Source organism: Cydia pomonella, chromosome 3, assembly GCF_033807575.1.
Source record: "Cydia pomonella isolate Wapato2018A chromosome 3, ilCydPomo1, whole genome shotgun sequence".
Lineage (NCBI taxonomy): Eukaryota > Metazoa > Arthropoda > Insecta > Lepidoptera > Tortricidae > Cydia > Cydia pomonella.
In genome coordinates, this window is record NC_084705.1 from 32,740,921 (window position 1) to 32,768,847 (window position 27,927).

General features: G+C 37.1%; 1 protein-coding gene and 3 non-coding genes across 4 annotated transcripts in view; 2 read left to right on the plus strand and 2 right to left on the minus strand.

Annotated features, from left to right (window-relative positions):
* Positions 1 to 27,927, plus strand: part of LOC133516569 (facilitated trehalose transporter Tret1-like) — a 77,637-nt gene that overhangs the window by 6,961 nt on the left and 42,749 nt on the right. The window lies entirely within an intron of this gene.
* On the minus strand, positions 4,234 to 4,305 carry Trnag-ucc (transfer RNA glycine (anticodon UCC)). Its single transcript has one exon. It is a non-coding gene; the product is annotated as a tRNA-Gly (tRNA).
* On the minus strand, positions 7,594 to 7,665 carry Trnag-ucc (transfer RNA glycine (anticodon UCC)). Its single transcript has one exon. It is a non-coding gene; the product is annotated as a tRNA-Gly (tRNA).
* Trnag-ucc (transfer RNA glycine (anticodon UCC)) lies at positions 7,786 to 7,857 on the plus strand. The gene has a single exon. It is a non-coding gene; the product is annotated as a tRNA-Gly (tRNA).

Sequence of the window (27,927 nt, forward strand, 5' to 3'; positions counted from 1 at the left end):
CAAATTGACTAAGTCCCACAGTAAGTTCAATAAGGCTTGTGTTGAGGGTACTTAGACAACGATATATATAATATATAAATATTTATAAATACTTAAATACATAGAAAACACCCATGACTCAGGAACATATATCCATGCTCATCACACGAATAAATGCCCTTACCAGGATTTGAACCCGGGACCATCAGCTTCGTGGGTAGGGTCACTACCCACTAGGGCAAACCAGTCGTTAATTATCTTATTATCTTGCATCAACAATTTATGAACTTTTTTCCATTCATTTTAGTAACCAGTACAATTTTCTCCATACACGAAACAACCTTTTGTAGATCTGTCTAGCAGGGGCATTCCGGAAACGTGTCGGGTACGAGATGGCATTTTTCAACACTTCTGATAAAGCTAAGAAGCCTACATTTAGCATGATACCGTTTGATAAGTTATGTACTGTTACATCATGATCTTCCTCGTATTGTCCCGGAATTTTGCCACAGCTCATGGGAGCCTGGGGTCTGCTTGGCAACTAATCCCAAGAATTGGTGAAGGCACTAGTTCTTACTAAAGCGCCTCACAATGTTTTCCTTCACCGTAAATAATACAAATACAAATAATACAAATAATTTTATTGAAAACAGTATAAGTACAGTGTTAGCACTTAAAGACTAAGGATTAAGGATAAGGAAAAGTTTACAAATGCCTGAACTAGGAGTTCCTGTGTTTCAGGCAGAATAGGACCATATTAATTAATTTGTAATTATTCACTTAATTATAATTATAAATAGTACACAATAAAAATCTGGTAGGGTGATAACCTTAACAAAATAACTTATTTAAGTATTCTATATCAAAGTACAGTAAGAAATCATTTTACGACTATTAGTAAGTTCTCTGTATCATCGTATGTCATTTTTTGAAGGGCGCGTCGTAGAATATTCTTACAACCAACATAGCTAAGAGGGTATAAGTCTAATTTTGAATTTAACCTGTTGTACAAATAAGGGCCCAAAAAGACAAAAAATCTAGAAGAAAATACGTGTTTTCTTTGTACGGTTTGTATACATATAATATCTTTGCGCCTTTTGTTAGTATATGCAGTGTTGAAAGGAATTTTGGTGTGCTGCTTAAGTGTTGTGCTTAGAATTTTGGTGTGCTTAAATGTTCCGAAAAACTCATTGGTACGAGCCGGGATTTGAACCCGTGACCTCATGCAAGTCGCATGCTCTCCCCGCTAGGCCACCAGGATATCAGTTATGTACTGTTATAACGGTATATAATATATAATTCATATTTCTGCAGGTTGTTAAGGCCATAGGCAATATGCGTCACGCCCCAGACAAATTAGGCCTTTTTGTGGAATGCCAGTAAATGGAAATTAAATCTGGCAACACTGGAAGCATTCAAATGCCTGTTCCATTCTCACGCCAATGCTCCATTGTTCCCTAACATCGTTATTTGCCTGCGAAATGTATTGGACAGACAGCATGTTCCAAACGCCATGTTCAGGTAATAGCATGGCATTTGAAGCAAAGTCGATATCGGTAAAATTAATTTACAGCGAATTTGTAGCTTTTAGACTTTTGACGTCTCACAATAGCCGTCCAGACATCAAAACCCAAAATTCACTTTCAGATACTTTTTTCCATTCCAGTTTTAGGCCGGCGCCCCACTGCAGCGCACGCTATGTACACGACCCACGTTCCTATACAAAATTTCGTGGGCTTGCCCACGGTTTGTATTAAAACGTGGGCCGTGGATGTAGCGTGCGCAGCAGTGGGGCGCCGGCCTTATACTTACTTACTTACTGCTGTGGCGCAGCGACCCGATGTGGATCTTGGCCTCCGACACCAAAGACCGCCATGCTTCTTTCACATATTTGCCGTAACTTATTTTTCAAAAGTGTTTTTCAATAAAAAGTCACGTCCAAAACGCTTACCTTCTTTCAAATGCAAAAAAACGAACTATAAGTATGTATTTTAATATGTATTTAATGCGAGTCGTTAATGCAACTTTGGTCGTCTAGCAAATTTTGAAAATCAGAGCTGGCGACACTGGATTGAAGCATCAAACGCAATTACTGTTCCATCCTCCATTGTTCCATAATATCGTTATTTGCCCGCGAGAATTGGATGCTTTAATAAGCGGCTGACGATTGAGCGGTTTGTTGCGGACTTGATGAATTATTTCGTTTGATAAATCACGCTTAGAATAATGAGATCATCATTTGAAAGGAGGCTTCGATGTGCGTATATTTAAGATGAAGTAGGTTCAGACAGCAGTTTTTGAAAAATCGTAGCGCTTTAAAGATTACAATACGGTTGCCAAAAAATGTAGCAAATTTTAGGCCTTTCTGCAATTTTATCGATTCTAAACCTAATTTCTTGACTTTCATTGGTAGCATAATCACGAACATAAGTCCAAAACGCAACTTAAAAATTTGTAACCATATTTACAGGAACAAATGCAAAACATATGAAAATCACTTCTAAAAATGAGCAATTTTATTTTTGATCAATTACTTTTTTGCCAAATCTTACAAAAAAATTAAATGTAATAACATGATATCTGCGATCCCGGGCACACACAGCCGTCCTGCTCATGCTTACACTCAGTGAGAATGAGAGAAAAACCTGAACCCACGGAGCCAGAAGTAGGCACCGTCGATTTTGAGATTTTTATGCCTGATACTTTGAAAAAAAAAACATTATGAACGAATATTTTTAATTTAAAGCATGCATTAAATTTTCACTCTTCTTGTGCATTAGGTTCGTTTTCGGACTACTTCGGACTTTGTAAGTATGACCATATATCCTCTTTCTTAATTGGCTCCCTATTCGAGAGGTCCCTTAGTTTTCTATGTAATCTCTACTCAATCTTGTTTGACCCGTCCATCCCAGATTATCTCCGTTCGAAATTTAAATTTGTTACCCCACGTCCAGGCACAATTCTTCGGTCTTCCCGTAGTCTTAAGCTCATTGTCCCCCAACACCGAACGGGTTTCATGTCCAATTCTTTCACTGTCCAGGCAATCCGACTTTGGAACGTTCTCCCACTCTATCAGACAAGCGCAGATCAAATTCATATTCAAGCAAGTATTTCCTTGACAAACTTTCTTTTTCATCAATTTAATGATTCACATTGGTATAATTATATATGTATCAATATATAGCCCGAGCCCACTCGAGCATGAGAGGAGGCCTGTGCCCAGCAGTGGGACGTATATAGGCTGAATTATTATTATATTATCAATATACGTATGTTTATTTGTATTAAGTATATGAGTAAGTTTATCAATATATGGTCTATATTCATATATAATCTTGATTACAAATTAATTTACTTTAAAAGACACTGCACCTACTTAATCTTTCTGGTTATACTCATTGGTTGACTGGTACAGAATGCCTTAAGGCATTAAGTCCGCCATTTGTCCCTTCATGTATTGTGCAATAAAGATTAAATAAATAAATATTAAGATATATTAAGCCGATGACCTAAATATTAATCCTTAATATTAAATAAAGTTAAGAAGGCCACCTCAGGCAAACTCCATCAAGCGGTGAGGGCGGGACATGGAGATCGATGGAGACAAATCACAGGAGCTGCAAAACCAAGTGGCCACGGTAAATAAATGTTACGGATTTTAAGGAGGATCGCGGCGCTAAAAGGGCATACCTGGGACGCCCGGTAGGGCGGAGGCCTATCGGACGTCCCAGATATCGCTGGGGCGATGCTGTTGAAGCGGACTTGTGCGATCTCCAGGCCGATAACTGGCGGGAGATGGCACAGGATCGAGACAACTGGCGTGTACTCGTGTCGGAGGCCAAGACTCATTTTGGGTCGCTGCGCCATTAAGTAGTAGTAGTATTTTAAGGCAGAATATCTAGATAGATTATAAGGTTTTCACCCGAAGTCAGGTAAAAATATATGCGTTGGCCGAGAATCGAACTCGGATCAACTGCTTGGAATTAAATACGTCATAATGTAAGTTGATATTCTTTAAATGCCAAATGTAATTAACTTTAAGGGAAAAGAGGCAGAGGGAAAAGAAAAACTACATGGATGGATAACCTTAGGAGCTGGACGGGAATGGACGCTGCCACGCTGGGCAGAAAGACTGCAAATAGAGAAGAGTTCCGGACTGTGGTAGCCGACATCCGTAGAGGATATGGTACCTGAAGAAGAAGAAGAATTAACTTTGAATACATGTTAATTAAAATGTAAAACATGAAAAAGACATGCGTTGGCCGAGAATCGAACTCGGATCAACTGCTTGGAAGGCAACTATGCTGACCATTACACCACCAACGCATCTGTCTAAATCCTCAAATTATCTCAATGCTGAAATAATTCATTACCTCCCAAGATTATTTGTTCAGCTGTGAAAATATAAAATGAGGAGACCCGTGTCAAGGCTTGGACAATTTAATTTAAGACATTTTAGAATCGACTAACGATTGGGAAATTGTATCCGGTCTGCAAGAGCAAGTTTGTGCTTCTTATTTAAGGCACCGTTCGGGTTCAGACTGCAACGGCATTGCTGCTACAGCGATGCGGCGCAACATTAGTTTAGTTTAGTTTTATTTATTTCATTACAGTTATAAGTTGCTAAGCTATGTCCATTTGTTCATGAATACATACATATTATGATCTTCAAAAAGACATAAACAATAAAACATCAGATAGTAATAAAAAGATGAAAGAATATGAGGTAAAGTCAAAAACGCTATACAAGAAAAATAACAAAGTCAATACTGTACAATAACAAAAGATAATAATATTAAAAACGAAATTGTTATTAATAACGAGAATAATAATCTCAAGAAATAGGTATGTCATGTCAAAATACAGAAATCCGGGCATAAAAAAATAATGTAAGAAAACAAGTTGCAGGGGCCAGTGTAAAATAGCGTACGATTATTACGCAAGATATTGTATTAAATGTGATTGTATTACCGATTCTACTGTATTTAATAACTGTATACCTTGAAGAAACAGAATTTTCAAACACTAACTCGCAATTTCATTAAGCTACCTTCGTATACACCGTACAGTCTTCTTCCCCAAAAATATCCAGCATAAGGTAATATAAATTTTAAATTCGCAGAAGACTTTATACCATAATCTCTGAGCACATAAACTGAGCTCACGATGTGGGAGACATTTTCCAGCGCCACCACCAGGTGGCACCAGGTGGTGGATTTGCGAAGTTCGAGAAAACGAGCACCAGCTCGTTTTCTCGAACTTCGCAAATCCACCGGTAATGCAAGGTAAATTGGTAAACGATGTAGAATGTAGATGTTGAAGAAAATTAAGCTATCCTTACTTTGTCCTTAGGCTGAAATAAGTTATTTTTACCACACTTGCTTGTATAGGATCTCTTTATTCTTTAAAAACCGATGAAATAATTGCATTTTGTCCACAAGAGTGGCAAAGTAATTAGATGTTGAGCTGTTTCCTTTTGTTGCCTGGCAGAGTTGTCATTCAAGTGATTTTAAATGAGACATATCTAATAACGTTCATTTTATTTGTGTTTTTGTGTGACTACACAATTAATAAATATTAGATTATTAACTAAAACGTATGTCATACTTATACGACAAAAAGTGATCAAGGCCTAGGACTATGGGGTCCATCACTAGATCATTCGTATACTTATAACATCTATTTCAATTTAAGCTTTGTTGTGGTTTGGAATGTGACGATGTTGTTAATTTTTAGTGTAAATATGCACCATAATAAACTATACTCGAATTAAATTTAACAAAGAATAACCGGCCAAGAGCATGTCAGGCCACGCTCAGTGTAGGGTTCCGTAGTTACTCTTCCGTCACAATAAGCTAAACTGGAGCTTAAAGTATAGTAAATTGTTAACCAAGGGATGAAACGGGACCTTTCACCTGAGTTAAACAAATAGGCAAATTTGCATAATCAGTACCTAATTAAAATAAGTCTTTTTACTATGAAGGGAAAACTTTTTGCGATAACTCAAAAACAGCTAAACTGATCATGTCCGCTATAGTTTTCATTTATTGTCTTTCTTAAGCTCTACTTCCACGATTTTTTTCATATTTTTTGGACCTATGGTTCAAAAGTTAGAGGGGGGGGGACACATATTTTTTTTTTCGGAGCGATTATCTCCGAATATATTCACTTTATCAAAAAATGTTTCTTGAAAACCCCTATTAGTTTTGAAAGACCTTTCCAACGATACCCCACACTCTAGGGTTGAAGCGAAAAAAAAATTTCACGCCCACTTTAAGTGTAGGGGAGGTACCCTAAAAAAAATTTAATTTTTAGATTTTATTGTACGACTTTGTCGGCTTTATTGATTCATATATCCATGCCAAATTTCAGCTTTCTAGCACTAACGACCACGGAGCAAAGCCTCGGACAGACAGACAGACAGACAGACGGACATGGCGAAACTATAAGGGTTCCGTTTTATGCCATTTGGCTACGGAACCCTAAAAACCGGCTTCTAAAAGGATAAAATAAAATATTGTCTACTTTTTATGCGGGAGCAACTGAGCAACTTGTATATTTGTAGTCAGTTCCCAGCCAAATTTTAAAAACGTCTAAACACCGTCAAACCGAATGGCTACCTTGATGAGTTTCAATAAAAAAGAAAGAATAAGCTGTCCATGAGTTCCTTCGCGGGGTATCATTACCTACTTTATTTTATTTCATGAACTCTATAATAATTTAAATTGTATTTTTTAATTTAATGCATGTTAATCATAAGATGTAATGTTTTGCAAAAATATGTCCCGCCGAGTTTCTTGCCGGTCCCATATTTGGATACCGTCCTAAAATGTAGGAGGGACTTAAATCTCGGGTCAGAGGTGTAGGGTTAGAGCCGGTGTAGCTTTATTTGACGTTCATAAACGCATAGTAATATGACTACTTGAATAATAATAAATCCCTAACATTATCTTTTATCGTTATTGACCAGTAGTGTGGGCTGTGGTGTACGTAACTATTTTCTTCAAATATATCAGTTCTGCGGTAACAAACATCTAAAAATAACGGCCGAATTAATAACCTCTTCGTTGTTTTAAAGTCTGCTAGAAATAGCTCCTAACAGCTCCAGTAAGTATTTAATTAATAAAAGCCACAACGGTAAAATTTTGTCTGACAATCGCCGACTTTAAATTGAATTACAAAATTAATTCTATTTATATCACCTTGTTCAAGCAGCGATGATGTTTAATTAATGATCAATGAACTTTGACCTTCAAACTCGAAATTTGTAATCTTGCAAAGTTTCGACTTCCAAGGCAAATTCTGCAGAGTTGTCAGAACGGCGGGCATCTATCAGCTGTCATGTACACCGGCCGTTTCATATTGTGACTTATGACAGTTCATTTAGTTTAATGAGCCTGATATTTACATTGATTTACTGAAATGTTGTGAAATCCCTATTAATACCCCACACAACGCATCTATTTAATCCTATTAATTAATGAATTACTAATACAGAGCAAATTAAATCTTCTTTATTTCAATCTACATAAATGTGCATTCCATTTATAATTATAGTTATTAACTTTAATTTAAATACCTGTTACTTAAATTTACCTTCGAAATTAAAAAAAATGCGTTGGCCGAGAATCGAACTCGGATCAACTGCTTGGAAGGCAACTATGCTGACCATTACACCACCAACGCATCTGCTAAACGTTTCGAATGTAAAGGAATATTTTAATAGGTACGTTATATTTATTCAGCTTACTTTAATTAAAAGTATTTGCTGTATTTTAAAGAAAATATTGGGGTGACATAACAGATGCGTTGGTGGTGTAATGGTCAGCATAGTTACCTTCCAAGCAGTTGATCCGAGTTCGATTCTCGGCCAACGCATATATTTTTCATATCATTTGCCTAATTTTATTTTCCAGGCATTTAAATTTAATCACTTAAGATTTAAATGAAATAAATGTGTATCTTAATATGTGTAAATGAATGATTATACACAATGTCGTACTATCTTGAATAACAAATAACACTAGACCCTACTCATAGTGTTGTGTTCCTGCCGGTGAGTAAGGTTGCCAGAGCTCAACGAGGGTTTAGGGTCGGCAACGCACATGTAACTCCTCTGGAGTTGCAGGCGTATATAGGCTACGGAGACTGCTTACCATCAGGCGGGCCGTATGCTTGTCTTCCAGCGACGTAGTATAAAAAAAAATCAAATAGATGCGTTGCGTTTGTGGTGTAATGTGTAATGGTCAACATAGTTGCCTTCCAAGTAGTTAGTTGATCCGAGATCAATTTTCGGCCAACGCATACTTTCTTTTAATGTTTGTCATGTATTTCGACTTATGGTGTTATTCATAACTGTCTTAGACCAGTCTCTTTCAGACAATATGTCATTTTTGTTTGCTAGAAAGAAACAAAATATGCATTAATCCAGAAACTTCCTTGTGGATTCAACTGTCAACAGCGACATTTCCGGACCAATTTTTTATTTTTTATATTTATTTTTTATTTTTTATATTTTATCTCTGACACTTAGAGACTTATACATCTCTAAAGAATTTTAGTATTTTATGGTTTTATTTTTTTATCATAGTTTTTTTTTGTGTAATTTGACATTTAGAGACAGTATACATCTCTAATAAAGTATTTATTATTTCATAGATTCGATATTTGTAATTGTTTTTTTTTTTTTTTTTAATTTATTGTTTGTAAAAATGGACATGTAAAAGTGCCCCTGTGGCCTATTTGCTGAATAAATGTTTGATATTTGATATTTGACAATACGACCTTCAAAACTTCAAGAAGAAGCGTCCCATATAAGACCAAAGGCTCCTAACTACTCGTATACTCCAAAATTAACTCAAATTTATTTGGTCAGGTGTTACGAGTACTATTATTTGAACGTCGTAGTTCTAAGGAAAAATATTTGTATATCTAAATGGAAAAAGCAAGACTTAACCAAAAAGAATATTATAAAAACAAGGCAAGTTTAATAAAAGCTTGTAAAACTAAGAAATTGACGTGATGATGTGATGGGTTTACTAAATTTTATGAATAAGCTGTTAAAAACGTATCGTTATGAATATCTTAACTATCCCCACAGTGTCCATTTATAAAACAACCCATAGCGTTCGATAACACCAAATGAGTCAATAAACGCTATCGCCATACGCTGGACCACAGCCAAACCCTAACGTCTTTTACATTTGGTCAAAATTTGCAGAACTAAAATCCTCTGCATTGAGTCGTAGCCAACTTTGTTAGCGAAATATTCAGACGAGTTCTGCAAGAACGTGAGATCATTTCTATTTCATGTCAAGAACATTACCTACAAAATTTGGACTGGCTCTTTATGTGGTTCCTAGTAATTTGGGTGATAAAATTCAGTTGTAATTGACTTGAAAAAACATACAATTTACGGATCTGTATTGCGTCTTATTTAATTTCCGATAATTTTTCCTAACAATTTATGGCTCCGCTACACGATGGGCCATTATACTGGCCCACTAGGATGGGCCAGCGTGTAGAGACGGTAGTGGTGTCGGGTGGCTTATGGCACGGCTAGATGGTGATGGAATGGCCAGAGCGCGGGTTTTTCGTCCACATATCAAAGGTTTTTCGTCCACATATAATGAGCTAGCGATGGTGCGTACGCATCAACACGTGGCCCATTATATAGTGCGTGCTCTCAACCATCGCATGGCCATGTCCCTAGTCCAGCGCTGGGCCATCGTGTAGATGAGCCATAACCGGAATTTATGTAACATAATTGTCTGGTAAAGTTAGACCAAGATAAGAATGCAGCGATTTTGATAGGCCAGACTGCAAGTGTTATTTTAATCGTCAAATTTCTATGAAATTATGACGAATAATAAAACAATGTTATTCAAAGAAAATGGAGCGGGTAGGTAGAAGTTGTATATGAAAAACTTTTCGCTCTAATTTCTTTATATTACAATTTCTAGCAACGAAAACTAGTATATATAATAACATAACACACTAAACAAACACCTACATAATATGGATAAAACTGACAACACCATGTGCAGAGCGTGCATAGAAGAAGAAGAAACAACAAAACACATTCTTCTAGACTGCAAACAGGTAGAAGTATACAGGAGCAAATACCGAGGGACTCCGTGCGCACTAAAGGAGGCAGTTAGCAACCTAAAAAACTTGCTAGGTTTCGTGGGTTGGTTAGAGTAGCGCTACCTCGTTTCACGCAAAATAGGCACCATGGTTGTCTATTTGACGAACGCCCAGCAAAACTAACTAACTAGTACTTACCAGACGTAAATATAACATTACTTGAATATTCATTAATAACAAATTTCTTATTATTTTTAGATTTTCTTTTGAAAATGAGAATGTACCTAATTTCAATTGTATGGCGGCTGGAGGGTAGATTTTTGAATCTGCTCCCTTCAATATATCTCCGCTACTAGGCATTTAAAATCTACTTACTAATATAATTAAAACGAGTGGTCAACGAGATTCCCAATTTCTATCGCTCGTATTTCAAAAATATCAATTCGCTGTTTTCAACAGATTTTCGAGCGACGAAATCGAGCGCTCGAAATTAAAAAATCGTCTCCTAGGTTCGTGTGACGCTGAAATGAAAATATTTGCAGCAAGCTCAGCTCATATTACCTCTTAAACACTTCCATTTTATAGCACTCAGAATCCGGCATATATCCGGCATATCCGGCTCTAAATCCGGGTTGAGTCGGTGAAGAATTAACTGTGATCTGATTGCTAAGGATTAAATTGATTGATCGGTATAGTGGATATCGAGCGGAATGGACTTTTATGGCTTCGGGCTGTGAGTCAGTGACGTGTTGCTGTACAATTTTTGTAGATATTATCTTATTCATTGTATCTTATCTTATTATACACCGTTTTCTGCTCCATAATACCATACATACTCGTACATAGTACGACACTTATTATTATTTAAAAGGCAAGCTAATAATTATTTTAGTATATTAAATTTGTATTTTTGGTACATCGATAATCTGTTCGTGATCTGGGTTCTAGCAGAATTATCAGTGCCTCACCCAAAGAATGGGGCGTATTACTGAGCCAGAACCCTTTTGTTTTGTTGCAATGCAGCAAACCTACCTTTTTTTTTTGCTTTTTGTTCTTAATTTTATTTTCATTTAGGTGTTGCTATTGTTTTTATTATTTTTTGTTTATATGTGTGTATTGTGGCAAGCGAATAAATGGTTATAAGTACTTGATAAATATCCCCATGTCTGTTTGCTTTTGAATGCTAAAACGAAATATAATTTTGATTCCTTAGGTCTCCTCAAATAATAGGGTCGCTAAGTGTTGATTCCAAAAGGCGGTGTATTTGCCAAAAAACGTACAACCTGGAGAATCATAATTACATAATATCCCAATCTTCACACGTAACCAAACAACTACGAAGCCTGTTTACATGGCCTTAGAATTTAAATTTTATTACAAACAAAATATGTTTGAATGGAGCTACGAAAAACATTTCACCATTAAAATTCAGCTGTTTGTTTTATTGTCCGGAATGGAAGCCGGGGGCGACTGTTATCCCTATTTACGAAACAGGCCCAGTTTCCAGCTTCACTAGGTCATGGCTTCGGTGACGTTGTTTCTGGGGTGTTCGAGATTTCAGTGATATAGGTGCCAAAATGTAGGCGCGAAGAATCGATCTCCAATACAATGTTTATTATCTAATTGGAAAGTTAACATAGCATTAAGTTTTTGTGCATAGCTTAATTTAAGTCTGTGTACAATTGGCTACTTGACAGTTTTTTGTAAGTAAACAATGTCAAACGATCTTGATTGTCCTGAGGATCAAATGTCTATATAGGACTCATGGCATTTAAGCAACACAAAGCTCAGAAATGAGAGTCTGATGCTCGCACTCGACGATTGAAACGCCTTTAACAAAATGATAATGTGATGTGACGTCACATTATATAAGTCTGTCCTAAATGTATGGAAGATCAAGGAAATAGCCATCTTGCGTTTATGTGTATAGTTGTCATACAATTTATGCCTACGACAATTCTTGGGATTAGTTACCAAGCAGACCCCAGGCTCCCATGAGCCGTGGCAAAAAGCCAGGACAACGCGAGGAAGATGATGATACCCGGTTGCTTGGAGAGACTTTACACCTCCAAATCTTATTAGTATTAGTACTCTGACATTGGGGACCTTTTACATCTCCAGATTTAATGTATTTTTATCCATAGAGACTATACATCTCTATTGTATTGTAGTAATTATTTATTTTGAGATTATTATAATGTAATGTTTACCCAGGTATTGGCTGTTGTATTTATAAATGTTGTTATGTATTTTTTGTCACTATATGATGTTACTATAATGTTGTACTGACTTGTAAAAGAGCCCTTGAGGCCTACTTGCAGAATAAATTTGAGAAATTTTGAATTTTGCTAAGTGATTATAATAAGATTAAATAACATTTATTCATTATGATCTAATTTTAGTATCATTTCATTTCTCTCTAATCTCCACACTCTCAATAAGTACTGGAAGATAATATAATTAGGAAATGAAAGTATCTGGTGGACAAATATGATGATGATCATGATGTAATCCTGTTATCCCTCATTAGGGACATAGGGCTCGCAGAAGAATTTTCCATTTGGCGCGATCCTGGGCGGCTACTTCCAGCTCTTCCCAGTTGAGCCAGCCTCCTCAACTGATCGCCTCCATATGGTACGACAAATATATGTGACTTAAATTATAACAAAAGATCGTACTCCGATTTTGAAGCCGGCGACTGACTTGCATACCCTCTGGTGTTTCAGGTGTCCATGGGGACAGTAATTGCTTACCATCAGGCGATAAATCTACTCGTTGGCCTCCTATTCATCACCTTCATTTAAGAGCATGGCTCTTGTCGGTGGAGTAGACGCCAGTTTTCGCGGTCCTCGGCCAAGTTCTTTAGATCCCTGTAAGATACGACATTTGCTTTTCCTTTTAGTTGCTGCGTGTAGCTTGTTCTTGGTCTTCCTCTTCTACCTTCGATCTTGCCTTCCAATTACATAAAAAATAACTGCCACATTTTACAACTTCAAAATGAATTATAAAAACGATAAGAGTTTTGTATTTCCGCGCGATGGCCGACAAACTGCAATGGCTGCCGGAAGCGGGTAACGACACTAACGACTATCCGCGCCCGTTGCTATTAAATTGTCGTTTTAACGACGACTACTGCTCAAAAGTCTATTTTTAACTGAATCTAAAATTTAAATATGACAATGTGTTCCAATTTGTATGTATGCATGACCTTATTGCGCGGGGAACGGGGAGTGAGCGTCAGGATGACGGGACCATTATATGATAGCTATTTCTGACGAGTTTTAGTACATTTTTAGGGTTCCGCATCAAAAAGGTACAAAAGGAACCCTTATGGTGCGGCTCTGTCCGTCCGTCTGTCACATCGCTAAATATCTCGAGAACCACTTCAGCTATCAATTTGAAATTTGGAATAGTTATGAACAACGCAAACCCAGACACATTGAAAGTATTTTTTTAATAACTATGGAAAATGCCCAATATGAAGAGGGGGCAAAATTTCAGTCTAGTGACTAGGTCAAGTGGGGTATCATGTGAAAGAGCTCAAATTGAACATTCCAAAACAATTTATTTATTTATGAAGGAAAATGTGAAAAAAATACCATTTTGGAATGAACTGTGTAATGAAAAATCGCCCGCGGTATTTTCGGACCGATACGACCTTCAAAGATAAAAATAAAATTCAATAAAAGAGCGTACTATATTGAAAAACGGACAGGTGCGAGTTGGACTCGCCGTGTTTTTTTTTACAAATTTGTAGTTTTTATATTTTTCCCTGTAATTGTAGTATATGTCGATATCAATTGCCAAATTCCATAGTTCTAAGCAGGGTTCGGAACCGGTTTTTTGCAAAAACATCGAAATAACCATATATTTCGGTTTATTTTATACTCTAAATGTAGGACTCAGTTGTGTTTTCAGATAACGACTTCGTATTATTAGATTGCCTAATTAGAAATGAAGTAATTAACAAAGAACGAAAAAATACCGTTTTCGTTCCCATACAAAAAATACCGGTTTCCGATCCCTGGTTCTAAGTCAACGGAAAGTACCCTATAAATTTTGATTCCCTTGAGAGTGTCGAAATATACGTCGTTTGCGGCATAAACGACCGTATCTTTATTTTTACATTAACTTAGATATTTGATTTTTTTACAGCTTAAAGGCACTGTATACCTAAATATACGGTTATAATTTCAACTCGATATCTCCACGCGATCCCGAGATAAAGGATCTTGACAGACAGACAATAAAGTGATCCTATAAAGGTTCAGTTTTTTTCCTTTTGAGGTACGGAACCCTAACGGCAACGCACTTACAACCTCTGTGGTGTTGCAGGTGTCCATGGACAATGGTAATTACTTACCATCAGGCTATTCATCAGGTCATTTGACTCCTAGATATGTAATAATACGACCGATCTGGCCTAGTGGGTAGTGAGCTTCCCTATGAAGCCGTTGGTCCTGGGTTCGAATCCCGGTAAGGGGATTTGTGTGATGAGCACAGATATTTGTTCCTGAGTCATGGATGTTTTCTATGTATTTAAGTATTTGTATATTATATATATCGTTGTCTGAGTACCCACAACACAAGCCTTCTTGGCTTACCGTGGGACTTAGTCAATTTGTGTAAGAATGACCCTATAATAATTATTTAATATTTAATAAAAAAATTGTTAGCCTCAGCATCAGTCGGCAACAATGCAGACATGCTGACGCATTGCAGCTGCCGACGTAACTGGCCGCATCAGGTTCGAGTCCTGCCAAAACCGTTAACAATAATATATAAGTACTGCTGTTATGCAGATTTCGAGTGGAGTATGCAGTAACTAGAAGATATATTTAATTGAAATATTATAATAAAAAGTTTAAAAACTGACTATAATCACAAAATAAAAAATAAACAGAAGGTCCGTTCCTGCCGTTCTTGAAAATACATACCTAAACATACCCGACTCACTAGGGTTGCTTCTGTATTAATTTCGAATTTTAAAAAGGAGTAGGTAATATAAGTTTACAGACATACATACATCTTATCATGTTTACATTCATTAGAGACTGCATTTTGACGTACATGACAGTAGGTACCTACGTAGCGGGGACGTCAAGTGAGCAACGCGCGCACAGTCAGACCAATCTCTGCCCGAGAGTGCCCGAGAACGCTTGTAAATGTAACGTCTGTGTGCGTAAATGTCACGTCTGTGTGCGTGCGGCGAAAATGGCACTGTACCGAGCGAACTCTGCTCCGGCGCGCGCCGCCGCTATTTACTTTGTGCTACGAGTATAATACACAAATTTTATAGAGGTTTGAATTATCTAGGTCCCACTATATTTAGGTACAATAGTGTCAATGTTCTTGTCTTTTGACTGAGTATTTTCTTCTATTTATAAAATTAATTATGTTGCCATATCTAGACCATATTTAGACCTCTGGCCTAATGGGTAGTGACCCTGCCTATGAAGTCGATGGTCTCGGCTTCGAATCCCGGTAAGGGCATCTATTTGTGAGATGACAGATATTTGTTCCTGATAGATGTTTTCTATGTATCTCTACTTCAACCTAGCGTTTTTCCGGCCTAGCGCCAGGGTCCGCTTTCCTACTTAATCTTCTCCACTTTGCCCGGTCTTCGGCATCCTCAGATGTGAGATTGTTCTCTTCCGTGTCCGCTGTCACGACGCTTCTTAGGCCTACCGCGGCCGCGTGATCTAGGGCCTTGGACAGCGAGGTTGAGGCATCTATTTCCGACGTAGTGTACTGGTCTGCGGCTTATATGGCCATACCATCGGAGGCGACTTTCCTGCAGCTTATCCGCTACGTCACGAATTCCGAGGCTGCCACGGATGTGTTCGTTACGTATGCGATCTAATCGCGTAACGCCACACATCCATCGCAATAGCATAGATGTTTTCTATGTATATAAGTATGAAGTTATCTACATATGTATGTAAATATATCGTCGCCTAGTAGCCAAAGTACAAGCTTTGCTCAGTTTGGGCCCAGGTTGATCTGTGTATGATGTCACCAAAAAAAAAACACTACGAATTTCATATAAAGGTCACACCCAAACGAATAATTTTGAGATAATTTTGGTCCATAATTGGGTCATATTATATTACGATATTTGTTACGAGAGAAGTATACAACTTGATCGTCCATAGAAAAAGAAAACGTTGTTTCCACATTTTTTATTTTTTTTATTTTTTATTTTAACAACAAAATTACACAGCATTACAGTATATACTAATGCACTGCGAAATTTAGGACAGAAAGTATATAAATGCATACACATCAGGTACAGAATACAATCTGGGACTAAGTAGGTCAGTATTATTTTAAGTTATATATCCGTACACAAATAGAAGGGTATTGATCATTCAATTGTGTTATACATGAAAAATAGAATTACAACATGTAAATATTTTTAATTCTCCATGATTCTTAATATGTTATTGACACAATGAAAAACTAGGTTTATAGGCTTTCCTCTTTTTCAAAATTTGCAATACAAAACAAAAAAGTTTTTTTTAAAGCGAATCCTATAAACCTAGACTGTAATATATTATACTGAAGCGATTGACATCAAAATCAAAGTGATTTATTAAGATTTAGTTAGCGGAAAACGTTTCCTCCCGAAATTGAGTTTCTTAGAAAAAGTACCGTTCTTTCGCTAGGATAGCAAAGTTATTCTTTCCTCTTAAATAATTTATAACAAGTTATTGGCCATTAACATGAGAACATAAAGTATCGCTCCATCTGGAGCAGCAAATTTATCGGCGTACCGCATTGCGACGCCTACCGTTTTATTAGCCCCACTACGAAAATTGGGTTATGCGTTAGCCTATTTTTGTTACATCGTTATGTCTAGACTAGCTCAAAAGGACAGCATTAATCTCTTGCCCATGCACGTTAAAAATCTTCACAGAATTTTAGTAATTTTTTTAGGAAACATTTTTTCTGCTCTACCTCATACGACCCAGGCCAAGTTTTTGAATTTGAATTTTGAATTTGGAACTTTCCTTTTCTATAAGGGCCTGTTTAACAATGTCAAAGTAAAGTATTGGATAGCTAATTAACAAATAAATTAACTGCCAGATAAAACTTCCTGCAAAACTAAGCACTTTCTCTGCCTGCCCGCCTGCCCAGTACTATATAATTATGATCACGCGCCATATTGTGGAAATTCATTTGAACGAATTTTTTCATACTAAACTGTACTGTCACCCTATATATGAGAATAACAGCGCCCTCTTGACAACGATCATATATTTCTGGTCGGGATTTAAGCTTATTTGAAGATTGTGAAACGCCAACTATGACTTTATTTGCCAAACAAGTGGCAAGTAGCTAATACACTTAAGAGTCAAAACTTAATTTGTACGTGTACAGTCGCCATCAGATATATCGGAGTAGCCAAGGTGTTCATAATATCTGAACACGCACAATACTTTGTAGGTACCTTAGGATTCCAACTATAAGATATTAACTGCGGATAGAGGTCAGGTCGATACTATATATACGGATTTTTCTAAAGCCTTCGATAAAGTGGACCATGATATCCTTTGTTACAAGCTCGCACTATACGGAATATACACTATAATGGATATGTTCCTACTTGAATAACAGGAGCCAACTTGTAGCTGTCAACGGATCTTTGTTTGCTTCTGTACCTTTAACCTCAGGAGTACCACAAGGATCACACTTGGGGCCGTTGCTGTTTATTGTTTTTATAAATGATTTGGCAGAACGATTGTCTTGCCCCTCTCTATTTTATGCAGATGACCTGAAAATATACAAAACAATAAACAGTACCACAGACTGTTTACTGCTGCAGGACGACTTGAATGTTATATCGAACTGGTGCGTTGATAATCGTATGGTTTTAAAAATTATTATAATTTATTAAAGTGCAGTTTAGACCTATTCGTGATTTTTTCTATAGAGCGAAAGTCAAAAACTTAAGATTCGAATCGCGGACGTCCCTAGAAAAAGACCTCAATATTACTAATTGAATTTTCTTAACTAATTAAATTTATTGCAGCCATATTGTGATCCAAAAAAGCGGTACGATTTTTCAAAACCTCCACTCTCTAACTCTACGTCACCGGCACAAGTCGTAGCTTTTTTAAATCCAGTTTCTGAACCTACTGCACTAAGGACTATATTTTCAAACAAGTTAAAGGAAAGATTATTTGCATTTCCCCTGTCTCATAAGTCCCTGTCGCGTGACATTGGCATGTGGCAGTAAACTTGTCGGTCGTAAAACTATGTGCGGCTCGTAAACGCCGTGATGAGACGTGACAATAGAATTTGTGATGAAGTAAAAATGGAAGGTTTTCTCCCACATGCGAATGTAATATTATACCTACATACCATAAAACCATCTAACTGTATTCGAATGGTTTTATCTGCCCTTATAGTTTGTTAGTAATTATTTAAAATACTAGATTAGTCTATACATTAACATGTTTCAAAATATAATGGCTCCTCTACACGATGGCCCACCGCTGGACCAGCGAAATGGCCATGGGATGATTATGGCTCCTCTTCACAATGGGCCAGCGCTGGACCAGCAAGATGGCCATGCGATGGTTGAGAGCACGAACTATGGGATGGGTCACCTGTAGACGCGTCCGCACCATCGCTGGCCCACTACCTTTGATGTGTGGACGAAAAACTGACACCGTGGCTATCTCATCGCCATGCCACCGCGCCATTACCCATCCGACTCCACTACCATATCTACACGCTGGCCCATCTTAGAGGGCCAGTATGATGGCCCATCGTGTAGAGGAGCCATCAAATTGAAATAAAAATAAAACAATATATCAAGATTTGTTTATTAGGATCACCAACAGAAGATACAATTCACATACTATAATTTAACTAGGTACTAAAAGAGCACTTTTATAACTGATCCCCATCTTAAAGGCAATCACAGCATGCATTATTATTTTAACTTAAACATTAAGAAGACTCAGCATAAGAGCTTAATACAAATTAGAATAAGTACAAATGATAGGACCACATCGATTTCGATGAGGGCGTCCTCACTTCCTCAGTAATCAAGGGTTTTTCCTCTTACGAGCTCTTATGTGGCTGGCCAGGCCAAACTTGCTCTTAAACACCCTTTCACATTCACAGCAGAAGAGTTGACCGGCTGTGTTACACATAGGAGGGCTTACGTCTTTCATTGCGTAGTTGGAGTTTTACATTTAATGTCGTCTAATGTAGCTGAGGTTGTCAACAGATATTAATGTGCTTTCAAATCAGGCTTCATAATATGGCGAAGCCATGTGGGTTGGGGCGGTCTACAGCTCACAGAGTCACTAGTATAACATTACATTTACAGACTAACTTAAAACGACCAAAAAATTTCTAAGTATACCTACTAAAACATTAGCACCATTACTATACTACCTATTAAACCCTCATCTTAAACTAATATCCAAATTGTTAGTTTCTACATTCCTACATATCTACGAGTTACAAACAATAACCAGGCACAAATGTCTCAATTCATTTTGTATTAACCATTACCGCCCATTGCACCCACTTGGGTTTACCTGGGTTACGTTGTTTGATTAGTTTTTCTACTGTAACTCTGCCTAACAGCATTAGAAAAATGGTGGGTTCCGAAAAGTGGGCGTGGGCGCTAACGGGTTAAGCAGAAACATCTGCAAACGATATCACAAAGCTTAAGCTTTTATTTATTTTCTTTTCATTTGAAAAGGGCAAAAATTCAGGAGCAGGAGCACAGCCCATCGCTCTGCCCACTGAGCTCCCGCTCTGCCAACTGACCAAAGCATAGGCCAAAGGTAGTGCGTAGTCTTTTCGAGCGATGCCGCCATACCTTTGGCCTATGCTCTAGTAGATGGCGCCACCTTTTGATATTTAACAAATATAACACATATCAGTGAAAAAATAAGGATCAAAGTCAAATGGCGTTAAAGTCCTGATTACTAGACCACCTCAGCACAGGGAGGATTGGAAAGCGAGAACAGTGGGACACACAAATAGGCTAATAATAATAATTTTAAATGTTGCCTAGTTGGATGATGGCGGCTGTACAAAACGTAGGCTCCGCAATTTAGGGTGATCTGTTATTTCAGCGGTGATCGTATTTACTCAGCTGTTTATAAAATTGGACTCGGTTTTCTGTTTGATTTAATTTCGTGGTGTTTGTAGGGATACCTATACATTTATAGCGCAATTTCGTCTCAGATTTGAGAATTTTAGGTAAATATCTCTGCCACGCTGACGGGGGTGGCTCTTAAAATTAGTGCGGATAAGGACAACACCATAAGGCGAAAAAATCCTGCGTAAAAATCTCAGAATCGAGATTTTGTCCTCGACATTTTCCTCCTCCAAAACAATGGTTAAGTTTCGTAACGAAATTAGGGGAACGGAATGAGAAAGAAATTATCTGTCTAACAGTTTTGATTTATGCGTTTATTGTTGCCGATTTTGTATGCTAGGCGTCTGTTTACGGCGCATTTATTTGGCTGTTTTAACACTTTAAAATAAACTAGTTCTTATAAAAACAAAAAAGCAAAACGCACAGACTGGTAAAATTTATTTCATAAAAAAGATATTCATCTAGGGTCAAAATCCAGACAGGAAAATGTTTAGAACGCTTTAATAGAAAAATGATCACTAATATTTCCTATCAAAATAACCTTTCTTTTATATAACAATAACAGATGGTGTACGTACAGTTGCTATCAGATATATGACATAACATAACACAACATAACATAACATAACATGGACTCTTCAGCCTTGACATTAAAGGCTCCAATATATCTGATGGCGACGTACAGAACCAATCGTGGAATTTTGTGAACAAATTGAATTTTTATTATGGATTTTTTGTCGCTTACGTATTTCTTCTTCTTTCTCGTTCCTTCATTGCTAAGGATCGCGACCACATGTGATTTATCTCCATGTTGTGCTGTGATAAGCCATGTGGACTGCACGGTGCAGACTGCCTGAAGGTATCTATTATATTTACATATTGCTTTCCAATATCGGTAAAGGCATCAGCTCATATCATAGATTAATAAGTATGGTGAGCTTCACGACACCATCATTACGTTCTCTGCACACTGTGTCGTACACCATATTGTTGTACACATTGTGTTATTGTTAGAAAAAAGTACCACTTGTCTCTCGGTAAACGGTAGACCGATGAGAAGAGACGTGCGGGAATCAACCATCTAAAATAAATTTCGTCTTTCAAAGTTAAATTGTATTCTATTATGACAAAATTGACAAAGTAGCCTTCATTCAAAAGTTCCAAAACCCACGTTTCAAAACTCGAGCCGTTACTTTTTATATAAAAGCACTTCACAATACATTCATACGGCTGTCATCATCCCAAATCCGTACCGGATAAGTCTCTGAAATTTCACTCAAAACTGCACGACACCCTCCACAGTACAGCCAAATTGATCGTCTCTCTCCTTAAAACAAATTTGATGTACCAGGGCCGCATAAAAGACAGGCGTCATTTCAACATCTATTAGATTACCCGAGCGAGACGGCTACGAGTATACCACCCTAAAAGCGTATGTGGGAGAGGGACAAATATTGAGTTACGCGCTCCCCCGAGTACAAATTGACTGGAACGCTCTCGGATATTTTATTCTATTTTCTTGTACAATGGAATTGTTGCGGTGATTTTTTTCAGTGCCTTTTGAAGTGTTATGTTTATCTAGGGATGGCTTCGTTTCAAGATGGCTCGTTTGCTAGAAAATTCTTTGCATAAAATCATCATTTTTAATCTGGCTTAGTGGCTATGAATTATTGTGAAGTGGGTCGTTGTTGTTCCAAAAAGTGTGCAGAAAATGATACGTTTCTGCTCTAGAGAATTGTACTTTCTAAGTACGTTTTTTCTTTTGTTACGACAATCAATTGAAATTTTGGTATTAAATGGATTTGACTCGTCGAATAAACCGGTTTTTTAGGTTACAATAAAGTTCTGAAAACGTTCGTGTTTTTATATACGTTCGGAGGAAAACCGAAATAAACTGGTTTTTACCGGTATTTTAAATCGGTCCCGAGTCTTAGCAGCTTCAACACTCAGCAAAGCGAAAATACACTAATGACCTAAAATTCTGAATCTGTAAATCTAGTCCATCCTTGTCCTAGAATTTCCATTTAAAATAAGGGCCGGCACAGATATGCGACTAATGCGATTTGTTTCCTCCGTCGGGCAAGGACTTACAGGCCAATTCAAACATACACGCACATCAGAATGATATTTTAATCATATTATTTAGTTATCCTGCGTCTCGCTCGCGCCAATACATGTACGGACAAGTACAAGCAAAATGCACGATATTTGACAGACATCAGTCCGACGTCAGTCTGATATCAGAGTAAGTTCGAATAGGCCTGACCATCAGGCAGGCTTAGCGTCGCTTTGACCAAGTTTTTTACTTTTATAATCTTTGTTCGTTCCGATTCTACTAATTTGGCGGATTTGGAACAAATGGCGCTTGAAATGTAATTACTGATTTCATTAAAGATTTTGCACAAACACAGATATTTATTAATGCCACTTTAAACCTAATAAATACGTTAAAACTTACCGTGGTTACCTCCTTTTTAAAAAACGATTAAAAATAAAATTGATGTTTGTAGACTAACATAGTTTCTTAAAATATGCAAAATACATTGTGTTTTAAAACTTTCAAAAAAAAAGGTGATGCAACATTTTAGATTTTATATTGAATTATGACACGGTCTAATTACGAGAAAATTACATGAAAACAATTCACTTGGAAAATAGATTATATTTGCAAGGGCATACGATAGAAAAAAAAACGGGAAAAAATATGTTTGTTGTATTGGAGCCCCCCTTAAATATTTATTTTATTCTGTTTTTAGTATTTGTTGTTATAGCGGCAACATATACATCATCTGTGAAAATTTCAACTGCCTAGCTATCACGGTTCATGAGATACGGACGGACGGACGGACGCAGTGGCGTAGCGAGGGGGGGGCTAGGGGGGCCATGGCCCCGGGCGGCACATGAGAGGGGGCGGCAAACACGGCATTAAAAAAAATATAAAATTAAGAATTAAACATTTTCAAATAGCGCCACGAAACGCGCCAATGCACCGCGGGAACGAACGGCGCTAGGCGAGGGGGCCTACCGCAAAAAACCAAATTCGCAAATTGCGGGGTTCTTTCTCTTTTACTCTACTAAGACGTAATTAGAGTGACAGAGAAAAATGTCCGCAATTGACGAACTTCGATTTTCGCGATTGTAGCCCAGGGGCAGTCCAACGTTGTCGGAGTCCGGCGTTCGGAGCCACCGCCGAGGTTACCCGCTCCGTCCGTCCGCTAGCTATATGTTATATGACGTCACATCAAATTGAACACAGCGCCCTCTGCGCGCCATTTAATTCCGGGTGCCATCGGCGCCTTCATTCTAAAAAAGTCGTACATAGCCCGACGTACGTACGTACTTACTTACGTGGCGCGCCGCGCGAGTTCGGATACCGGGCGCTCTCAGCGCCCTCATGCCAATGAACTTAATAAGTACTTAATAGTATTTGTCACGATCATGATTAATTATTTACAAAACAAAAAGCATCGCAAAAAGCGAAAGCATCGGGCGTAGCCTGACGTAGGTACTGGGTGCTTTGCGTGCGCTGCTGCTTAACACATTCACTGCCAGACAAAAAACGGCGGACTACCCCAGAAACCGGTGGTCTATAGCTGCATACAAAACAACCCGCCCAGCGTCCGGCATCTGAACAAAGTTCACGAGCGCCCACCAGGTGGGTTCCCAGCAGTGAATGTGTTAAGGCGCCCTCGCACAAAAATAATGTAAAATAAATGTAAATAATTAATCACGAAATGATAACCCCAAAATGAATTAAACAAAAAATAAGTTCAAAAACTAAAACCAGACTACTGAAAATCGCGCTCTAAAACATATGAAACAAGAAAAAAATCTTATCTGAACGAATCATTTACTTTTACCTTAAAGCTTATGACCGTAGCATACCACGGCTGCCCTTTAAATATGTTTGTGAATATTGAATATACACCGTGGGAATGAGTAACCTGACAAATTTTAAAGGTGTATTCTTGACCGCATTTAGGGACTAAAGTATCATACCAAGTTTTCTAAATTCAGTCTTGTTATACAGATAATGGCAATTGTGGGGATGAATCATGGAAGATTGTCATAAGTAACTTACATAAAGTTCGGGCTTGTAGAGTTACAAGCTTGGCTCTACAAGAGATCTGATAACTTTTTGACAGTGCGAGGCTTATGGTTTCGTCTTGGCAACATTTTATATGAAAATGTTTTTGATGGGATATGTTTTTGTATTAGGTAATAAAATAACTCAGTAAAAAACGCCTTTATGGCTGCGACGCTGGTACTATGTGACTTGGTTTAGACATAGGTAGATACTGACAGACATTAAAGTTTTAAAGGAAACTCGCAAATAAAAATAAATGACATGTCGTATGCACAAAACATATACCCACACCTTTTTTTTCCAAATTTAACCAAAAGTCATCCAACATTTTTTGCTCCTTATGACCTCAGGAATGCGAGGTTAAATCTGTCTGGTTACTTGTTCCCACATTGTATACAAAATTTAGTAGGTAAAATATGTTTTGTTGTATTTCTTTATCTAAAACAGTGGTGGGCCAAGTACGGCCCGCGGGCAAGCTCCGGCCCGCGAAAGGATTTTATTCCGCCCTCCGACAGTCTATGATATTTAGTACATGGCATTGGCCCAGGATAATCGCAAATCAAAATTCAGTTTTAATGCAATTCTGGCCCTCCTCTTAAATTTCGTAAAATAATCCCCCTATGAAGAAAGATTGCCCACCACTGATCTAAAAGATGATAAATATAAAGCATTTTCTGTGTGATTATTTCAGATGAGATTTTTTTTTCATAATTTTTAGAGCCCGATTTTTTTTTCTTTATTTAGAAACAAACAGTCTCTTATATTGATAAATTGTTACAATAGACTTATAGACCTACAGTTTCCTTAAATATAGTTTTGTAGTCGAGTTTTAGTTTTTGAACTTATTTTTTGTATTTTACAATTTTTACGGAACTTATTCTTATCTATTGACTAATGTTGATTATAAACGGGGCGGCAAATTTCTGATGGGCCCCGGGCGGCAAGAGCACACGCTACGCCGCTGGACGGACGGACAGCGAAGTCTCAGTAATAGGGTCCGGTTTGACCCTTTGGGTACGGAACCCTAAAAACTCACGAAAACATGTCTAATTATTATTTATTTTCATTTGTTTCATTTTATTTCATTTCATTACCGTGCATACCATAGGAGTTAAATTTTACTATAAAATACTTAGCCTCTCCTTTCCATGTCCGTGGTGTAAAGAAGCTTCCTAATTTGAAACCGCCGTGTCTGTTGCAAAGTATCTTGTGTATCCGTGCTCAGCTAATCAATAGCGGCGGGAGCAGCTGCTGCGACTTGGCACGTGTCGTGTCGTGTCGTACATTTTGTATTTCTATTCGTGTCGTTGTGTCGTGTCTTACATGGAATGAGATCCATATTATAGTCCTTTTTACAAACTTTTATTTACTTTCACCTGACCGTAGTCTGTTTGTAATCAAATCTTGCAAGTTAATTTTGACCCACTTCCCGGTTTCCGATGAAGCTGAAAATTTGCATACATATGTAAGTCGGGTGACAATGCAATATTATGGTACCATCGAGATGATCTGATGATGGTTACGGGAGGTGGCCATAGGAGCTCTGTGATAAAACAACGTAAACTAATTGTGTTTGGGGTTTTTAGAATTGTCTCGATGAGTATTAGTTACTTGTGGAAAGAAAAGTACAGTCAGCGATAAAAGCTTGTACCAAAAATGAAATTTTTGCCAAAAAATTATTTACCTTTAGAAAGAATAAGGTAAGTGATTTTGGGGCGTCCTTTTATCGCAAAACGCGTTTGAAAAGTAAAGTCACGGCAAATATGTAACAATTATAAATCATATACGATCATTTACATTATTTTGCTTTTATAATTAATATAGTCTAGACTAAAAAAAATTAAATCGCTCTCCTTCTTGATGCGACTGGCAAATCATATAACTTTTTAGCAACTGGGTTTTTTTAACCTAATTGGGGTCAAATTAGGTTAATCCGAACTTGCCGGTTGCTCGATCAAGATCTTGACCGGAAGTGAGATATTCAAGATAGCGGCCAGAAGTTACCCTTCATAGTGATTCCTTGTAAGGAGACCCATGTTTTTTTGATATATTTTTTTATAATAATTATTGAAAGAAATAACACGTATTTTCTGAAAGTTTGGAGTACCTACCTAAAATGAATAAAAATATACATCCCTTTAAAGATAAAAAAAATCTTCGTCTGCGTCGCACCGAAATTCGTAATCCCAGTAATAAAGCATTCAGCAGCAAAGTCGTGTTTATTTTTTGGAATATATATACTGATTTAATTATTAATTCAATATTTTAATCATTAAATAAGCGTTTGGGACATTTAACCTATGCACGCATAGACGCATACAAAGACTCTTTTTGTATAAAACGCGTCTAGTATGAGAACTATGAGAATTAGTATGAATAATTAATGAATCAATCGTTTATTACTCAATTGATTGGGAGTTAAGGGGTCAGTGTAACTAGAAACATACATACACTTACATAAATAAATTTTAAACATAGGTTTTTTTGGGCTAAATTAGAAGTCATATGAACAGGCTCATTAAGAGAATATGATAGGAATAATTACAACGCTATTAAGTAAATATAAAAAAAAATACACAGTCGCAATGGCTAACTTAAATGGTAAATGGTGGTGTGCCTGATGGTATGGAGAGCATATTTGTTGATGTATATTAATCATTTCATGGTTAATATACATCAAATTATGTAAAAATATTTTCCATAATGTCAACATCCAGAATATAAGGAGAATCGGCTGTGCTCTTTCCTTGTCCTGACTTCACGGAGTTCACGGTAAGGAGTCTATTAGATTTTAGGATATGCGGCTAACTAATACAGTAACAAGCTATGTCTACATACCCATCTAGCACTGCTTTGCATTTTAATCTAATTCTCCATGAATATACATAGAGCTGAATGCCAGCTCCGGCGGCTGCCCGATTGGTCGACTGTTTTGCTGGATTTGTTGCCCGATTTGTCGGGATATCTTGGGTGCTATAGTTTTATATTGTTAGATGACCACTAGGGCTAAGATGGTCAGAATCAGAATCAGAATGCTTTATTTGTAAAACATAGGTATAAATAGGTCTTAGGTATATTACATTTGAACACTATGTTTCGCCGGTCGGCATACAAATACAATGTTGTAACTTATAAAATAAAACAATTAAAATGAATATTACATTACAATTAAATTAAAATACAATTAAAATACAGTTCAAAATTCAAATACAATTAAAATACAGTTCAAAATTCAATAAAATTAAAATATATCATTAGTCATGGTTCTAATTACTATTCATGTCATAATCATCTAGATATTCTTTTATGGAGTAATATGCTTTATTTACTAGGAATTTAAACTTATTTTTTGAATATATGGATGTCCTGTAGTTTCCGTATGCTTTCGGGTAAATTATTATAAATTCGGGGTTCCATTCCAAATATACTTTTAGAGAGAAGAGCTGTTTTATATAGTTTATTTTTTATGTTGTCAATTTTACGTGCACTGTTAAATTTTGTATATGGTCGGCTCTTTATCATTTGTCACAATGCCTGTCACGTTCTAACAAGTATGTAAGCGAGAAACTGACGGGCATAGTGACAAGCGATAAAATGGAACCATGCTGCCACCGCAGAGTGAGTGGACAAGATGCCAATCGTT